Source organism: Bombus huntii, unplaced genomic scaffold (assembly GCF_024542735.1).
Source record: "Bombus huntii isolate Logan2020A unplaced genomic scaffold, iyBomHunt1.1 ctg00000215.1, whole genome shotgun sequence".
In the NCBI taxonomy this organism is placed as follows: Eukaryota; Metazoa; Arthropoda; class Insecta; order Hymenoptera; family Apidae; genus Bombus; species Bombus huntii.
In genome coordinates, this window is record NW_026099440.1 from 9,000 (window position 1) to 26,846 (window position 17,847).

General features: G+C 39.1%; 1 pseudogene; it reads left to right on the plus strand.

Moving 5' to 3' along the window:
* Nucleotides 1–4,917: 4,917 nt before the first annotated feature.
* LOC126877693 (5S ribosomal RNA) lies at nucleotides 4,918–5,035 on the plus strand (annotated as a pseudogene).
* The last annotated feature ends 12,812 nt before the right edge of the window (nucleotides 5,036–17,847 follow it).

Below are 17,847 nucleotides of genomic sequence, written 5' to 3' on the forward strand. Positions count from 1 at the left end.
CAAGGGAAACAGTGTGGATTTCTTTACTGTTAAAGGAATTGGGTCAACTGTCATATTGCCATCGCCCCTGCAAGATATTCTGCGATAATATCGGAGCTATTTCATGGTCAAAGGACGAAATATTTGCTGAGAGTTCTAAGCACGTCCAAGTGCGCTACATTTACGTTAAGAACTGCGTGTCGAAGGGGATATTAGATTATACGTATATACCTAATCCTGAGAATGACGCTGACATCCTTACCAAAGGCTTAAATAGGGTTAAGACTCAGTATTTCACCAAAGCTATGGGGCTTGTAGGAACTACGATCAAAGGGGAGTGTTGAAAAATGTTAGGTTGGCATGATCGCTAGTTACTACAAGCTAAGTTGGTACGACTTCTAACGACGCTCTTTTGTCTTAGAAGTCGACCACGTGTTAGTTGACCGAGTGTATTCTGTGTGTTAAGACGTGTTGTACGAGGCGATCAAATATATTGGAGAAAATCGAATCTGCGTGAATCGATTAATTAATAAACCCAAACCTATATCCTTTAACAGCCCTAAACCAGGATATTTAAATTTTATATTATTGTATTAAATAATATTGTATTGATAGGAAGTATTTTATTGCTACAATTATGAGTTTTGATTAAATATAGCATAGTGTCGTGTCACTACGAGAAAGGAGGTCAGTCGTAAAAAATGGCAGTAATTGTATAATAACAAAGAACAAGCCAAATATACTGGAATAACTCATCGGCTAGCGGTTGTGTCTATCAAAAACAAAAGAAATTTGAAAGATCTTAGTTTATAGGACTTGTTGACAATCAATGTCACGCGGTCGATACAATGTTTGAGTGGGCTGTGTTTAGACACACAACATAATTTATAAAATAAACAATTCTTATATTTGATTTAAGAAATGATAGATGGTTTGCGAGCAGTATTTATTAGACAATGGCTGAAATTCAGTTTATAATTTGAATTTAATAATTAAATATCTAACGAATGAGTGTTTAGTCTATAAAGCACGAATGGAACAGATGATAACAATCTACAGAGCGTTCGTGCTTGGCGGGTGTATTATTTTGTTTTGTTTACCTAGTGGATGGGTATTCTGTTGCGACGGCTTTAAATTTGTAGATGTAAATAATGGGATTGTTTGATATTATTATAAGGAGTGGGCGATCACGGCATGCACCCTGAGAGTTGTATAGCACTGGTAGAGTTATTCGAGTGGAGATAGTCGCTAACTATTGATAAACTGCGTAAAATGCACTTGCACTTGCACATAAATTCAATCGAGGTTGTTAGAATCACGTGGCAGGCTAAAGTATATGTCGGAGATGAAAGGTCATCGGAGCCTTCCCCTAGGTATTTCGGAAAAATTCCTTAACACCGTAATCTAGAATCTATCATAGCTGTAATTAAACAATTGTAGTCACCCAGTCCGATTGTAATTGTTCGAGATTTGTGATAATGAGCTTGGGCTCAAGGCGACAATTAGTCGCCGAACGTAGCCGCGGTCAAGGGATGAACGCTTTGTCTAACAAAGGCATTGAGTAACCCTATAGCTCTCCTTAAAAGAAAGATTTGTAGCGGCACGTGGCAGTAAACATTCCAACGGTTTCTGTCCCGTAGCTCGCCAAACGCAGATCCTATTCTCCGGGCAGGATGTTTACCAGATGCCGACGCGTCTCCGCAGTACGTGATCGGCTAGCCCGAGGACCGTTATAAACACTAATACCTAGTTACCTAAAATCCTTCAACAGATAAACAGTCTTTGTCCCAGTTACAGGAAGACAGGAGAGACCTATTTTTCCACGAACGACGTCACAGATGTCGCGAGTGTGTGATCATTGTGAGCTGTGTCAACTCTGTAACATTTTTGTGTGTGTCAATAAAAATAACTTCAGTGTAAAAAAATGGATAGATTCAGTGAGGAATCCTTACCTGTCCCAAGCCTCCGCCAAGAGGACGACTCGGGCCCAGATTCGGACTTTGACTCGACATATATGTAATTGTACAGCATAAGAACATTTATATAAATAATGTAATTGTACAATAAATGTACGCAAACATTGACATTATTTATTGTTAGGGAAGAATCGACATAAATTTCCTCTATATTGTCTATTGTAATGATCAAGTTTATTTCGTTGATTGGTGGTTCATCGGCTTATTCTGTTTTTGCCGAGCACACGCGTTTTTGTGGCTTGACGGTGAACTCGACCTAGGCAGTTTTTGCATACAGGAATGTATGTGTGTGTTTGCAGAGAATGCCTACATGAAGACAAGAGGGCTTAGTCAGCGAGTTCAAGCGGACGTCTCTCTTTACCTGGCAGTTAAATAATATTTCAATCTCCCGTAATCTTTCAATCTCCCCCTATCATACCTACATATACTATGAACAAAATACTATATCCGGTAGCAACCTACGCATAGGTTGCACGGACGCACAACTATAGGCAGAATTCATTCAAGCGATACCGGCAGTTTTTCGCGAATATCTCGGGAATTAAGCAAGTTCAGTCCTTGTATGGATAGGAAAAGATTTTTCAAAATATAGATTTGCACGACATACGCAAAAAACATCAAAATCGAAGTTTAGTCAGTCTTACTACAGTTTCAGTAAATAATGAATATAGACTAATATCTACGTAACATAGTGTAATTAATATCGTAATCTCGTTATACAAACTTGAACGAAGGTATAAAGTGTCAATTTTGAACGATCCTTTAGTTTTACGATTTATTCCTTTTTTCGCTAGCCGAACCGTGGACGTCAACCGACATGCCGGTGGAAGTGTCACACGCTCAAGAAAGGCCACCCGCTCAGAAACAGTAATAAAGTAGACGAAACATCCTGCATGCCATAGCTATCGAAATAATAACAAAACAGCCCCTCCAAAGGGACTAAAACCTCCATATAAAAACCCTCCTAAATTAGCGCTCAACACATTATTCTGTTATAACACTTTGAACCGACACTCTGTTGGATTTATACAATAAAATTTCCATCAACTTATACGAAGTTCAATTTCAATCAGAAGCAATGTCTACTGTCCTCGCTCTCCTAACCAACATTATCATCAACAAATCCGATGGTTAGACACACCTATCACTAGCTTTCCTCCGACAGAGCATCGTCACAGAACTTTACTTATTTTTCATCGTTAGAATAGTCAACATACCTTTATCGGGTTTCTACCCTTAAATCAATCGCTTACTTAACTTGTACATACGCACCAGCGTAACCATCTCTTTACGAAGTTGTTGAAATAAACATTAATTTATACCTGTTAATTTAGTGTAAACTCAATTGAACCACCCCTATTATCGTAACAGAAATCAGGGGATCGATCAGTTTGTAACGTCGCCCAGAAGCCAGGAATCCGCCGACCTCAGGATATGCATACAACACCTGGTCATGCGATAGCGGTGAGAATAGACAGTAACCGAACTCCCACCCTTGAGATATATGAATCATAGTGAGGAGGCAAAGATCCCAGTTCTTTAGTAAGTAAGTCAGTCTGTATTTTGCTATTGAAGTGTAACTTCGCCTTTTGAATAAAGTATTGTTCATTCGCCTATCTTTTTTTATATATATCGAAGATGAAAGGAAAGCCGAAGCCTTTTCTTGGAAATTTTGGGAACATCCTCTACTCTAGCCTAGATTTTATCCTAGCTGTAATTGTTCAAGATTTGTGATAGCGAGATTGGGTTCGAAGTGACAATTGGTCGCCGAATGTAGCCACGGTCACGGGATGGACGTTTTGCCTAACGGAGGTCTGGAGTGGTTGTATGGGTTTTCCGAGAAATGTGGTAGTGGCGGCATGCGGCCTCGGGAGCGGGCCTAGCCACGTGTGATGTTGCCTCGGAGGTGCCGATACAACGGGACATACATTGCATTAATAATCAAACTCGAGGTAGAAACTGCCTAGCAACGGTGTTTGGAACTTTCTCGATGTTTCTAACGAGTATGTATCAAACTTCAGGCAGAAACTGCCTAGCAACGGCGTTTGGAACTTTCTCGATGCTTCCAAACGAGTATAGAAAGCAAATGCAATCGTACAGCGAGAAAAATCTCCACGAGGCTGGCATTCGTGCGATTGTCTTGGAGAGTAACACATCGAGCATTTTCAACAATCGTATTTTTGCGTCTAAGATTAGTCTACGCTTAGTAAAGAGTTATTCCGTTGACCGTGGATTCGTTTAAACACAAAAACGTTGTTAATAGCATTCATTAAACTTATTATTCGTAAATCATACTATTCATTAAACTTACTATTCGTTAAATAAGTTTAATGAATAGTGCTAGTCTAATGAATAAGTCTAATGAATAGTTTAATGAATGCGCTATTAATAAAGGAACTTGTTTGGATTCAGAAGATGGATACACCTATTGGCAGCCACATCCACTATTCCTATGTAAGTTCGACGAATATGACGTCTTGCACGAAGGAATCGCCACAAAAATTCAAGAAATAAAAACCAATAGCAACCCGACGCTACCGGGTTTTGCCTTTACGACTCAAGAAATAACCTTTGTGCTAACCAAGACTGGAGAACAGCCTTTGTGCGGATACACCCTGTTATCCACAGAACACCCCAAGCTCTTTTTCCTAGAAACGACTAAAGGAAATACATTTATACCCAAACGTAAAACAGCAGTCAAAAATTTGGATATATTCGCATACGTTAACTCAAAATTCATTTACGTAGAAAAACTGTCAGAAGACAAATAACGGCACTCTATCAGGATATATCGACACTAAGATGCATCTCGGAAAAGAAAATAATAGAGAATGCATTAAGTCTAGCAACTATATTACCTGATGAATTTGCGTATGCAATAACCAAAACTCCAGGACACATGGCTTTGGTCGCAGGAGAAGCAGTACACATAGTTAAATGCATTCCAGTTCAAGTGAAAGTAGCCAACGCCCTGGCCGCGCTGAGTGCATTCGTTCCCGTTAGATCACGAAAGTTAAGCAGCGCCGGGCACGGATAGTACTTGGATGGGTGATCGCCTGGGATTCCGTGTGGCGTTGGCAGAGCGCGCTGGGCCCGCCGCGCCCCCCATGCGGTGGTTAATACGGATGCCAGCGCGAAGGTTCGTTTCTCAGAGGAGATTCCTGATCAAGTGTTGGAGGCTTTCCTACGCCACCATTCCTCTGATCAAGGGGGGGTACTTGTCCTGAAGTACTCTCATGGTGTTTAGATAGGTTTCGTGAAATGTATCCTGATGTTCCGTGTGTAGATTTTGACTTTACTTGGTAACAGTGCCTTATTTATTCATGTGTGTATATATGCCTAAATGTGTTCCCAGCGGGTGTTATTTTATTGGAGTGATTTTGTCTATATTCTTATATTTTATTTAATAAGATATGTTTTGTTTGTTGTTTTTCTCCCTTGCATTGACACGCGGTGAGTAGTGTCGGCTTCCAGATGACGGGTTGTGCATCTTGATTGTTGTATAAAATCTGTTAACGAACAGTCACGAGAAAGGAAAACTGGATCGTAATCAGCTATCAACCCGTCCATGATTGACGAATTAGAAGGAATATATGAAACCCTGAAAGATAAAGGCAATACCCCGAAAGGAAAATCCCATTGTGACGCACTGACAAAATGAATCAACAAAAACTTCATAATAAAGCGAGACATGTTAATAATAAAATATTTTTGTTCTGTTACACAGAATGGGCGTTGAATTTAACAATCAGAAGAACCAATTGTTATACCTTCCGGATGGAATCTTACCTACGGACTACCCGGATGCTTACGAGGAATTGTTATTCAGTTGTTGCGTCCATCTAATCCGCTCTGCTTACTAGTTCCAATATGTTTTTATTTGTCAAGACTGATTGGATCCGGAGGATCAAGAATTACACGAAGATACGCCAACACACTTGCTGTGTGGAGTACCGGAGCGAACTACAGCAAAGCATTGCCGAATGTGCGTATAATGAGTGTATAAACGCTTACATGGATCTTACCGAAACCGAAAAAAGTTTTCTGGCTTTTGGAAAGATAACTTGCCCCGTTGTCCCCCTAGATGACTACAATATCATTATCGACAACTTACACGGATAAATACATATACATATACATATTTATACATATACATACATATACATACATACATATACATATAATTGTAAATTACTATAGTAACGGGCCCAAGAAAGTAAGAATAAAAAAAAAAGAAAAACTAAAACAACAACTCAATTGAAAACGTAACAATAACAATTAAAATATTTTTTTCGTGGCAGCGGTGGGATGCGCTCCACAGAGGATTAAAGTTCTTACGGTTATTGACAAAATATAATAGAGAATATGGCAACTCCATTAGAATCATTGAACGAAGACATGCTCTTGACATTGTCAGAAAAACTAAGAGAATGTGATGCAAATTTTCGAGTAATGAGCCGACATGAGTACAAAAACCAATGAATTACAAGACGACATGCGTTCACTCAAAACAAAAAAGGAAATCGAGACACCCGTATCACTGCCGATAATTCCTCAGGTGACAATACCGACAGACGGTAGCCCCCAACCAATTAAGTTAAAAGACGCGATCGAGTCAGTACCAATATTCGACAGACATCGACCCTCAGTATTTCAATTTTTAAGAGCATGCGAGCGCGCACGAAACATGATTCCGCGGCATCAGGGGCCTCAATTGGTAAAATTATTAATGAATAAGCTTCGCGGGCACGGGTACCTCGCCGTAGAGGACAGTCAGCTAAACAGTTTGGACGATTTCGGGAACAAATTAAAGGATATGTTCGGCCCAGGGAAATCCCTTAACGAATATAAGGGAGAATTAGGAACAATATTGGAACGACCGGGGGAAGACATACTAGACTATATAGATCGCGTCAGAAACCTTAGGTTAGCAATAATGGACGGAGAAAGATGTGATTACGGTATTATATCTCAGGATGTTCAAGACACAATAGATTGGGACACAAGGGAGGCCTTCGTTAAGGGACTCCCAAACGAGGTATATTTGCGAGTAAAAATAGTGGGATACCATTCTTTAGAAGAACTCGTATCGCCAAGCCGTTAAAGCAACGCGAGAATTAAAACGAGCAAACGACAGAACGCAATACCAACGTCCGACACCTCCGAACAATTACAATCGTAACAACGTTCGTCCCCCGAGCAATAGTAAAAACATCGGAAACAACCGCCAGGATCGAAGACCTATATCGCCGCCGGAAAATGGCCCAAACGCTCCGAGACAAAATGCGCTAACATGCAATTATTGCAAAAAAACCTGGGCATTTGATAAAAGATTATTATACATTCAAAGCCAGAGTAGACGCTAGGATAATCGTACCCTATGCATCGAAACAATCGGGAAACCGGGCACGTCCTTCGGGAGAATGGGGCGAGCCACGAAGGAACGATATTCCGAATCGCCCGAGAGTACAGGCAGTAGCAAGAAAGCCGGCACCTACGCCAGTAAAACAAACACGAGCAGCGATCCCCGTAAAATCAACTACACGATCAACAACAAAAACCAGAGCGAATGTAAAGCCGGCTGTAAAACCAACGGAACCACCACCAAATACTGTGGGAAAACCTTCCTGCTGGATCAAAAAGAGAAGAAAATACGAGAAGAATTGACAAAAGAAAATCACCAAGGATCGGACTCAGATTTGGACTCTCCGGATTGTTTCAATAAAAATGAACGAAACTCCAAGTACTCCCACCGCTAGAATAGTCTCCTCAGATTTAAAAACTAAGACAAATTTACTATTAGACTCCGGATCAGAAATCAATATTGTTACGTTTTTGTTTGGTTCGTTTTGGTTGTGTTGCCGTTAATTTTTGAATTCAGATTAAATTGTAGTGTTGTCTGTTATTTAATGCGATTGACAATTAAACTCCACGTTTCGGCTGACCTGCTACGCGCAGGAGTACTGGCACGGGAGAGGATTAAAGTTGGTGAAAATAAATGTTCGCTTAATCCTATTATATTATTAGACAAATATTCTTCACAAAAAATGTTTATTCATATTCTAATAGGAAATTGTCAGAATTGTCGTTGAAATTTCAAATACTAGAAGTTACTCGAATCGTTCGCAATACGTTTTCACTCTTATTAATTACAAGATTTTAATTTGATAGATTTGCAATAATTTACAAATTGACAAATGCAAACACGTCGATTAACAAGACTAACAAGAACTGGGGAACTGAGGAACTCTGAACTAAGGAATTATCTCTCTCTCTTCTATGTCGCTACGCTTATTTATACGTCGGAGATGAAAGAACACCGGAGCCTTTGAAATTTTGGATAATTCCGCAACATTGTAACCTAGAGTCTACTATAGCTGTAATTGAACAATTGTAGTTATTCAATCCGATTGTAATTGTTCGAGAGTTGTGATAATGAGCTTGGGCTCGAGGCGACAGTCAATCGCCGAACGTAGCCGCGGTCACGGGATGAACGCTTTGTCTAACAAAGGCATGGAATAATTCTATAGCTCTCTTTAAAAAGGAAATAGTTGTAACACTCGACAGTAAACATTCCAACGATTTCGGTCCCGTGGCTCGCCACACGCAGACCCTATTCTTCGAGTAAGATGATTGCCAGATGTCGATGCGTCTCCGCAGTACATGTTCAGCTAGCTCGAGGGCCCGTTATAAATCTTAAGATTTAGTTAACTAAAGTCCTTCAAACAGACAAACGGTCTTTGTCCCAACTACGGGAAGATAGGGGAGACCTATTTTTCAACGAGCGGCGTCTCCCACTAGCAACTTTCCCTCGAGGGCGGCTAGCATCTCTTTCTAACCACCGATATGGAGATTGACCAATTAGCAGTAACGTCAATTTCCCTTACTTTCTGAACGAAGGCTTTTCTCGACGAATCCGATGATCTCGTGTCCTTAGACACACCCCATTATAGTTTTCCTCTGTGGCATCATTGGGACGGGAAAGGCATTCTCGCTCGCGATCTCACTGATGAGAGGAGTAACCCTTTACGACCAGTGAATATTACGCATCCGACTTAGATTTTGTGAGTGCGTTCATCTATCATCCCGTCGACCGCGGTCGTTATTGAACCTAGGATCATTGTCATTAGTTTCTCGAGTACCTGCGTGTGGCGAGCCACGGGACCGAAACCGTTGGAATGTTTACTGTCGCGTGTCGCCACGAATATTTCTTTTAAGGAGAGCTATAGAATTACTCCATACCTTTGTTAGACAAAGCGTTCATCCCGTGACCGCGGCTACGTTCGGCGACTGACTGTCGCCTCGAGCCCAAGCTCATTATCACAACTCTCGAACAATTACAATCGGATTGAATAACTACAATTGTTCAATTACAGCTATAGTAGACTCTAGGTTACAATGTTGCGGGATTATCCAAAATTTCAAAGGCTCCGGTGTTCTTTCATCTCCGACATATTTTTAGTTTGTTCTCTATGCTTAGTTTGGATTTTCGACTTGTTAGCCAGTACATTTGACTCCTTGCCATCTGTATTTTGTCTATTGTTGCTTTAATATGCTGTTTCCATGTGAGTCGTGAATATAAGTGGAGTCCTAGGTATTTGACTTGCCTTGTTTGTATTATGCGTGTGTCGTTTAGTACAATGTTTGGTGGTTTCTGTTTTCGCAGTGTGAATGTAATGTGTTTGCATTTTTCGGGGTTTGTTTTGATTTGTTTTGCTTGAAACCACTTTTCTATTTTTGTGATATGTTCTTGTAGTAGTGTAACTGCTGTTGCAGGGTTAGTGTGCCTGACTAGTACAGCTGTGTCATCCGCGAATGTCAGTATTTTGCAGTTGTTAGTTGTTGGTATGTTGACCGTGTATAATGTGTATAGAATTGGTCCTAGGACGCTTCCTTGCGGAACTCCTACCTTGATTTCTTTAGCTTCCGAGTGTGTCTTTTTGATTTTTACTATGAAGCTTCTGCTGCTTAGGTATGATTTGATTAGTTGATATATCTGCCCCGAGAACTGTTTCCTGATTGATTGTAGTAGGCTAGTGTGGTTTATTTTATCCAATGCTTTTTCGATGTCCATAAAGAGTGCCGTGCAGTATTGTTTTGCTTTCAGCGCCTGTAGGATTTCATTGACGAGTCTGTGCGTTTGTTCTATTGTGGAGTGTTTGTTTCAGAATCCGAATTGGTGGTCCGGTATTAACTGGTTCTTCTCTATTATTGGTTTTATCCGGTTGTAGATTATTTTCTCTAGTATCTTGGAGAACACCGGAAGTAGTGAGATTGGTCGGTAGGACTTGGTTTCGTGTGGGTCTTTGCCTGGTTTGGGTATCATTATGATTTGTGCCAGTTTCCAAGCTTTTGGAAAGTATTGTATTCTTAGTATTGCGTTTACTATTATTGTGATTTGTCTTATCGCTTTTGGCGGAAGATTTTTCAAGATTTTGCCGTTAATTAGGTCGATTCCTGGTGCTTTATTGTTTTTTGTTTTCTCAATTATGTTTCTGATTTCTTGTGCTGTTGCTTTGGGTATGGTGTAGTGATAGTCAGTTGGTGTACTAGTTGTTAGCGCGTCCTCGTCCGTATGACTATTGTGGTTGCTGTTGTTGATGTTGTGTGGGGTGAATGTGTTGCATAGGTGGTTGGAAAATTCTTCAGCTTGCTCTTCGTTGCTTCTTGCCCATGTGTTGTCTGCTCTTCTGATTGCTGGTAGCATTTTTGTTGTCTTCTTTATTCTTTTCGTGGCTTTCCAGAGGGAGTAGTTGTAGTTCTCGTGAGCAGATAGTGACTCGATGAACTTTGTGAAGTCGTTGTTGTTGTGCTCTTTTATTTTGTTTTTTCGTTTCTTTTGTGAGTTTGTTTAGGTGTTTTTTGTTTTCTTTTGTTCTGTGTTTTTGCCATTTTGCTTTCGCTTTTCTTTTTTCTCTAATTTTTTCGAGGATGTCTAGTGGAACTGTTTTTGTTTGTCTGTTGGTTGTTTCAGGTATAGTGGTTGCCTTTGCTGCTTCTTGGATAGTTTCTGTGAGTGTTGTTACTGCTTGATCGATGTGTTCAGGTGTTTTCAGTGGGATGTTGCAACTGATTTTGCTCTCCATTATTTCTTTGAATGTTTGCCATTTGGTGGTTTTATTGCATAGCTTCTCTGTGCTGCTGTAAAGTATTGGTTTGTTTCTGTATGTAATTATTATGGGCGTATGGTCGGAGCTAAGCTCGAGGCTGGGTGCTATGTTTAGTTTATTTGCGTTTAATCCCTTTGTAACTGCAAAGTCTAGCAGGTCAGGTCTGCTCAGGTCTCTCGGCCAGTATGTCGGTCTTCCTGTGGATAATATATTGAGGTTATAATTTCTGATGTATTTTTCCAAGGTTCTGCCTCGAGGTGTGGTGATTCTTGATCCCCATAGTGTGTGCTTTGAGATATAGTCTCCCGCTGCAATATACTTGTCACCTAAGTGTCGGAAGTAGTCTTCCCACATTTGCGTTGTGATTTTGTGTCGCGGCGGTACGTATACTGCTGACAACTGCAGTTGGTTGCTGTTAGTCTGTACGGTAACGGTGGTTGCTTGTAAATATTCCTTACTGACCTGGCTGTGTAGGTGATGTTTAATGTCGTTTTTTATTACTACTGCTGTCCCTCCGTGTGCTTTCCCTGAGGGATGCTTGGTTTCGTATATGGTGTAGTGCGGTATTTTTATACAGCTGTTTATTGTGAGGTGTGTTTCTGAAACGAGTAGTATATCGATGTTATTGCTATACAGGAATGCTTTCGTTTCTAGGGCCCTTTGTTTGTAGGGCGTTAGAGTTCCAGGCTGCTATTTTAAGCGTGTCTATTTTTATTTTTTGCTCATCATATTAGTAAGTAATTGTAACAAGACTGTTATCTGCTGTGTTTGCTGTCTGAGGAGTTCGTTTTGTTCGCTTATCATTTTTCTGAGTATTTAGGCGTTTTTTATGGAATGTTTTATTAGCTCTTTGATTTCTGTATCGTCGTTGCTGTGGTTGTTTTGTTCTTGATTGTCTAAGGGTGACGACCGGTTGACTACTTGCGCGTAGCTTCGGTTTCTAACGGTGTTGGTGTTACTGTTGTTATTGTTCATTACATGCTGTGTATTTGGTGTTGACATAGATTCTGTGTTGTCCTGTTGCGTGTGGAAATTGTTATGTGTCCTGTTTCGAATCGGCGGGAAAAGTTTGCTTTGTAGTTGTTTTCTGACTGCGCAGCCTTTGTAGTTGGCTGGGTGATTTCCACCGCAATTGTGACATTTTACGTCGTTTATTTGTCCCGTGTGTGGGCAGTTCACTGTTAGGTGCTTTCCTGCTCATTTGACACACTCCGGGTTTCTGTTGCAGTAGTTTTTTGTGTGTCCGTATTGTTGACACCGCATGAATTGTGGTATGTCTTTTTTATCTGGGTGGCTCGACTGTGATTATTGTGTTTAAGTTTTTTTAATTTCAAATATTTCTTTGTTGTTACTTTTCGGGTCTAGCTCTATTAGGAATAGCGGTAGTTGTTGCTTAGTGTCAAATGTGGTTATATTGTTGATCGTTCTTACCTGGTGTCCAATCTTGGCCAATTCCTCGCATATTTTGTTTGTATTTGTTTTAGGGTGCAGACCTCTGATTACTGCTTTGTAGCTTCTGTCGGATTTGGGTTGGTAAGTGTGATACCCAGCGTTTTTTTCCTTTAGCGCTTTAGTTACTGTTCTGTAGGTTTCTGCGGTATTGGTTTGTACCTTTACCTGGTCCAGTTTGAGCTGTTTGATAGTGTAGTTTTCTTTTCCTGCTGTGCTGTTTAGCAGGTCAATGAGGGGGTCTATTATTGTTGCGTCTATGTAGATTGGCGGTGGCTTAGGCGTGTGTGTTCTTGGCTTTTCTGTAGGGTCTGTGTCCATCTCTTCTGTCAGTGAGCTGAAGGAGTTTTGTGTGGGAATTTCCTGTAGCCATTGCTGTCTTTCTGTTTCTGTGGTCCTCCTATCGTTTGTGTTTGAGTTTATTTTTCTTTTTTTGCTGGGAGTTACAGTGTTCCAGCTTTCGTTATGTTGTGGTAGATCCTTGTTGGTATTGCTCTTTACGTCGTCTTCTTGTATTATTTCCATTTCTATTTCTTTTGTATTTGAGCAGTCCTGTACTTCACTTATTGTTTTGATTGGGCACTGTTGGTCTACTGCCCTATTTATAGTGTATGTTTCTCCTTTATTTAATATTCTTATCGTTGGAACTTTTTCCATCCTTGGTTGGTTCACTTGCACTATGTCAGAAGCACTATATTTTACGTCCGCCTAGCTCGACTGCTCGGGCAGAACTGTTTTAGAAGAGTGCTCAAAATTCAGCATTATTGGAAATGGCTTTACCTGCTTTGCTTGCCCACTAATGAGATTTTCCATTTCTGACATCGTTATGGCGACCTTTTCGTTGTTGTGTTTTCCGCCATTGTTCAAGGTTTGTTCCTTAGAATGCCTTTTTTCTGTTCTGATGGTTGTTTGGCGATACTCGAGTAGGACAGATTCTTTTCCTTTATATCTGGTGTGCTATTGGGTCGGTATGTGTCATATGGTATATATTTGTTGGGTTAGCGCTAGGAGTAGGGTTATGGGCGTCAAATGAATCTTCACGGGGATTAACCATTGATACGGTACAACACAGGTATAGTTTATTACAATAATGGAGCTGTTACAGTCTTGACAATTAATCACGACGATTAGGCACTCGCGACGCTAGTGACGATAGTCTCAGAGGAAAACTATATGGGGTGTTCTAAGGGCACGAGATCATCGGATTTGTCGAGGATAGCCTTCGTTCAGAAAGTAAGGGAAATTGACGTTGCTGCTAATTGGTCAATCTCCATATCGGTGGTTAGAAAAAGATGCTAGCCGCCCGCGAGGAAAAGTTGCCGTAGTTGAAAGTAGTGGAAGACGCTGTTCGTTGAAAAAAAAATAGGTCTCCCCTATCTTCTCGTAGTTGGGATAAAGACTGTTTGTCTGTTTGAAGGACTTTAGTTAACTAAATCTTAAGATTTATAACGGGCCCTCAGGCTAGCTGAACATGTACTGCGGAGACGCATCGACATCTGGCAATCATCTTACTCGAAGAATAGGGTCTGCGTGGGGCGAGCCACGGGACAAATATTTCACAAGTATTTCTTTTAAGGAGAGCTATAGAGTTACTCCATACCTTTGTTAGACAAAGCGTTCATCCCTTGACCGCGGCCACGTTTGGCGACTGACTGTCGCCTCGCGCCCAAGCTCATTATCACAAATCTCGAACAATTAGAATCGGATTGAATAACTACAATTGTTTAATTATTTCGTTTTCCTTTATCGTAAATAATGTTCGTGATGGTATATAAATAATGTTTACAAAAGTAGGTGATAAATGCACCTATGTATGAATGTGCATTAGATAATATAAAACAATGTATTTGAAAGCATACATATATACCTCGATTAGTTATTTATATTTTCGAATAGGAAGAAGCTTGCTATGATCTTTCGATATTGCGTTTGATAATGTAATTGTAATGTATCATGTGGACGTAATATTAATTTAGTTATCGTTCTTATTGTTCGAGTTTCGTATTTACATTCGATATATTACGAAATATACTTAAATTACTTGAAAATATAAAATTGTAAGAAAACCTAGTTAAACTAGTTGAACCTAGGATTAAGTGTAATTGTGAATATCGTTGATGTTAATTTTTAAATCAACGATATCTGAGCTGTTGCAACCACCTTCGCAGATGCGTCTCCTCCTAACGAGGACAAACGTGAGACGTTAGAAGCTCCCGGAAAGATTACGAAATTTTCCAGCTCGGAACTTCTGCAACGATATCGTTTTTAAATTATTTTTTAGATACACAACATGTAGTCGGCTATTGAACGAGACAGAAAGCAAAAATCCTAGAGAAACCAATGATTATCGTAGCTAACACATGCCCTAAGATTTCTATTCAGAAGCAGCCTTCTTTCACGCTTTGCCAACAAAGATTTCACATATTTTCTTGCATGTTTTAAAACGTAACATATGTACATATAAATATTGAAATTTTGTTAAGAAAATTTTTTGTTATTATGTTATTATTAATGCTAGTCAATTTTTTTCAAAATCATTTTAGTATAAACGAAGCTACTTTTAGTTAAAAAAATAAATTTTTAGACAAATTAAATACTTAAATACAATGATTAAACTTATTTTAATTTATGTCTGTAATTTATGCCTCTGCGATAGCTAAATGTGTATTAGCTTCCATAGGCATTAGGCCGCTTATAGAAAATAAAATAAATCTAAAAATTGTCAGCGACTTATTGAAACCTTCGTGATTATCTCGTTATCTCGTTCGGGTATTGATCTGCACGGTATTCGGATAGTCCATGTTATAATAAGAATTTCATAAATGCATCTTTTTTCATAAATTGATCCAGTAATTGATCCAGTGATTATTGCTAAGTTCAAGTGTTAAAATTTTAGAGTTGTCAACACGCGCTGGCTTCTTGAAGATAAAATATTCGTTGCAGTGGCATTGGTATTACTTTATGTAAAGATCACAAGAGATGATAAACGTGATAAATCAATTTCTGTGGATTTTTTTGATTATATTTTGAAGGTAATAGAGCAAAAGATTTAAAAATAGTTGACAAACTTTGCAAAAAAGCAGATATTTCTAACATCATTCTTTACTTTTAAAATGTTCAGAACTGTCGAAACAAGCATAAATTTAATGCAACAAGCAAATAAAAAGTATGTTATTTATTTTGAAATTGTTGTGCACATAAGATTTTCTCTCCTGCAAGAAAAAGTAAAAAGTATGGCATACTTGCATTCAAAGATTTAATAGCTTTGATACAATGTTAAATTCCCATGTTAATAACATGTAATTAGGAAGATAAACGATTTACAATGTTGACAAACTCTATTTTCCAGGCAAATATGTGTTTTAAAATTAAGATTTATGACACGGACATCGAAGATAGTGGACACCTATGAAGATTCGTTAAGGATCAACGTGTAGAAATCACTTTATGGATGCAGAAAATCTGGCTTTGTATAACCTATTGGGATCTGGCGGCTACATTCTCGATATCGCCAAACGTGTCATGAACTATTAACACAATCGTGCAATTCATCATATAATAGCGTCATATAGCCATAAGTTGACACACCAATTCTCATAGACACCTCTACACGTGTCGCTTTTTGCTCATTCTGCGATACAAGCAAATCTTTTTTATCGAGGCAAGTGGAATTTCCGTGGAAAGATTATCTCGAAGTACGTTGTATGTTATTCATCATCAAACAAAATACATTACAGTTACAATTATGATATAACACATAATTTTCTTAAATCGTTAGATTACAGTTTTCTGAAAATAAATAAGATAGGGTTAGAAATCGGTGCTGTAAGTTTTGCAAATATACTGATATCCAAGTAAAATTTAACTTTGCTGCCGTTTAAAGTTTTTGTTTATAAAAGTGAAAAACTTCCATTCTTACTTTTAAGGATATATGGACTAGTTTTTAAAGTTTGTAACAGAATGCTTCAAGAAGAGTAACGCACTTAGGAACATGAATAAATTGGTAGTTTCAGAACGATTCTGATGCAATTTTAATTGTAACACAAAATTCTAACGAAGCGATAGAAAACGTGGTTTTTCCGTAAAAGCTGCTAAGAGCAATTAAAAAGTAAGCAATCAAAAATCCTGTCTGTATTATGAACTGATATATCAAAATAGATATTAAATTAATTAAGCCAATTGAATTAAAATTTCAGACAACTGACGCAAGAGTGCCTGCGTAAGTGCAGAATGTATACGGTATATTGTTAGATCAATTGATGATTCTACTTAATGCTTTACTTTACGACTTTACTGTATCACTTCCGCCTATTATGTGGCTGTACAGTCGCGAACAGGTCTGCTTGTGTTCTGTTCACGAGTTGTTCGCCAGCTCCAGTGTAGACACAATGCTATTTTTGTGCATGATCAGTATGCAGGCAGCTCGCTGTCTGTTCTAGTCAAAGTAGACGTAGCATTGCTAAGGCTATGCAAGTATAAATTATTAAAAAGTATAATATCGTACAATTCATCTACTTATACGCGTTGTTGGGTTAATCCCTTGACGACGTAATAAAATGACGAAGAATTCAGGACGAATGACTTCAATTTGCTGTACTTGTACTATACCGATCAAAATTTATTGTATTTCTCGTAGTGGGTAGAAAAAATTTATACTTGGAACATTTTATAAGGAATGAATGTTAGTTGTATTGCGAATGATGATATTCAAGTGTGACATTTATTTCTTACGAATCTGAAGGTCTCTATTACTAAAAGTGACTATTTATGTATACAAATTTCACATCAAGTATTATATCTGAGGTATCCGTGTTGTCCGTGATAATTGAGCTGCTGGCTGTAGATGTCGCTGATGGGGTACTGCTGATTTTCTTCCGTTTTTGATGCGTAGAAGAAAAATCAGACTCCGGTCGCCGGGATTTGAACCCGGGTCACGAACATTCGTAAGGTAAGGCACTAACCATTGCGCTGCCGTCGTCCGACAGAAGTTAGTGTCGAGTGGCTATATTTGTTGTCGAGTGCTGCCACACATCAAAGTATACATCGAAAACACTATCTTCTCAAATCGCTGGAGCGATTGTAATTAAACTGCGAGTACTTTATCGATGGTGTTAAATAAATAGAGCGAACAGTTATCTTATTAGTTTTCGTTTTACATTGTTATTTTTATGAATATCGAGAATTAATATGGAACAAAAGCGCGAGTAAATGGCGGGAGTAACTATAACCCTCTTAAGGCCTGTAAACAGCATGTCTCTGTTAAATGGTTGTGCTATGGGTCCCTAGGTGTGTGATAGTTGCTCAAGGACAGGGGAGACTTCGGTCTCGTCTGC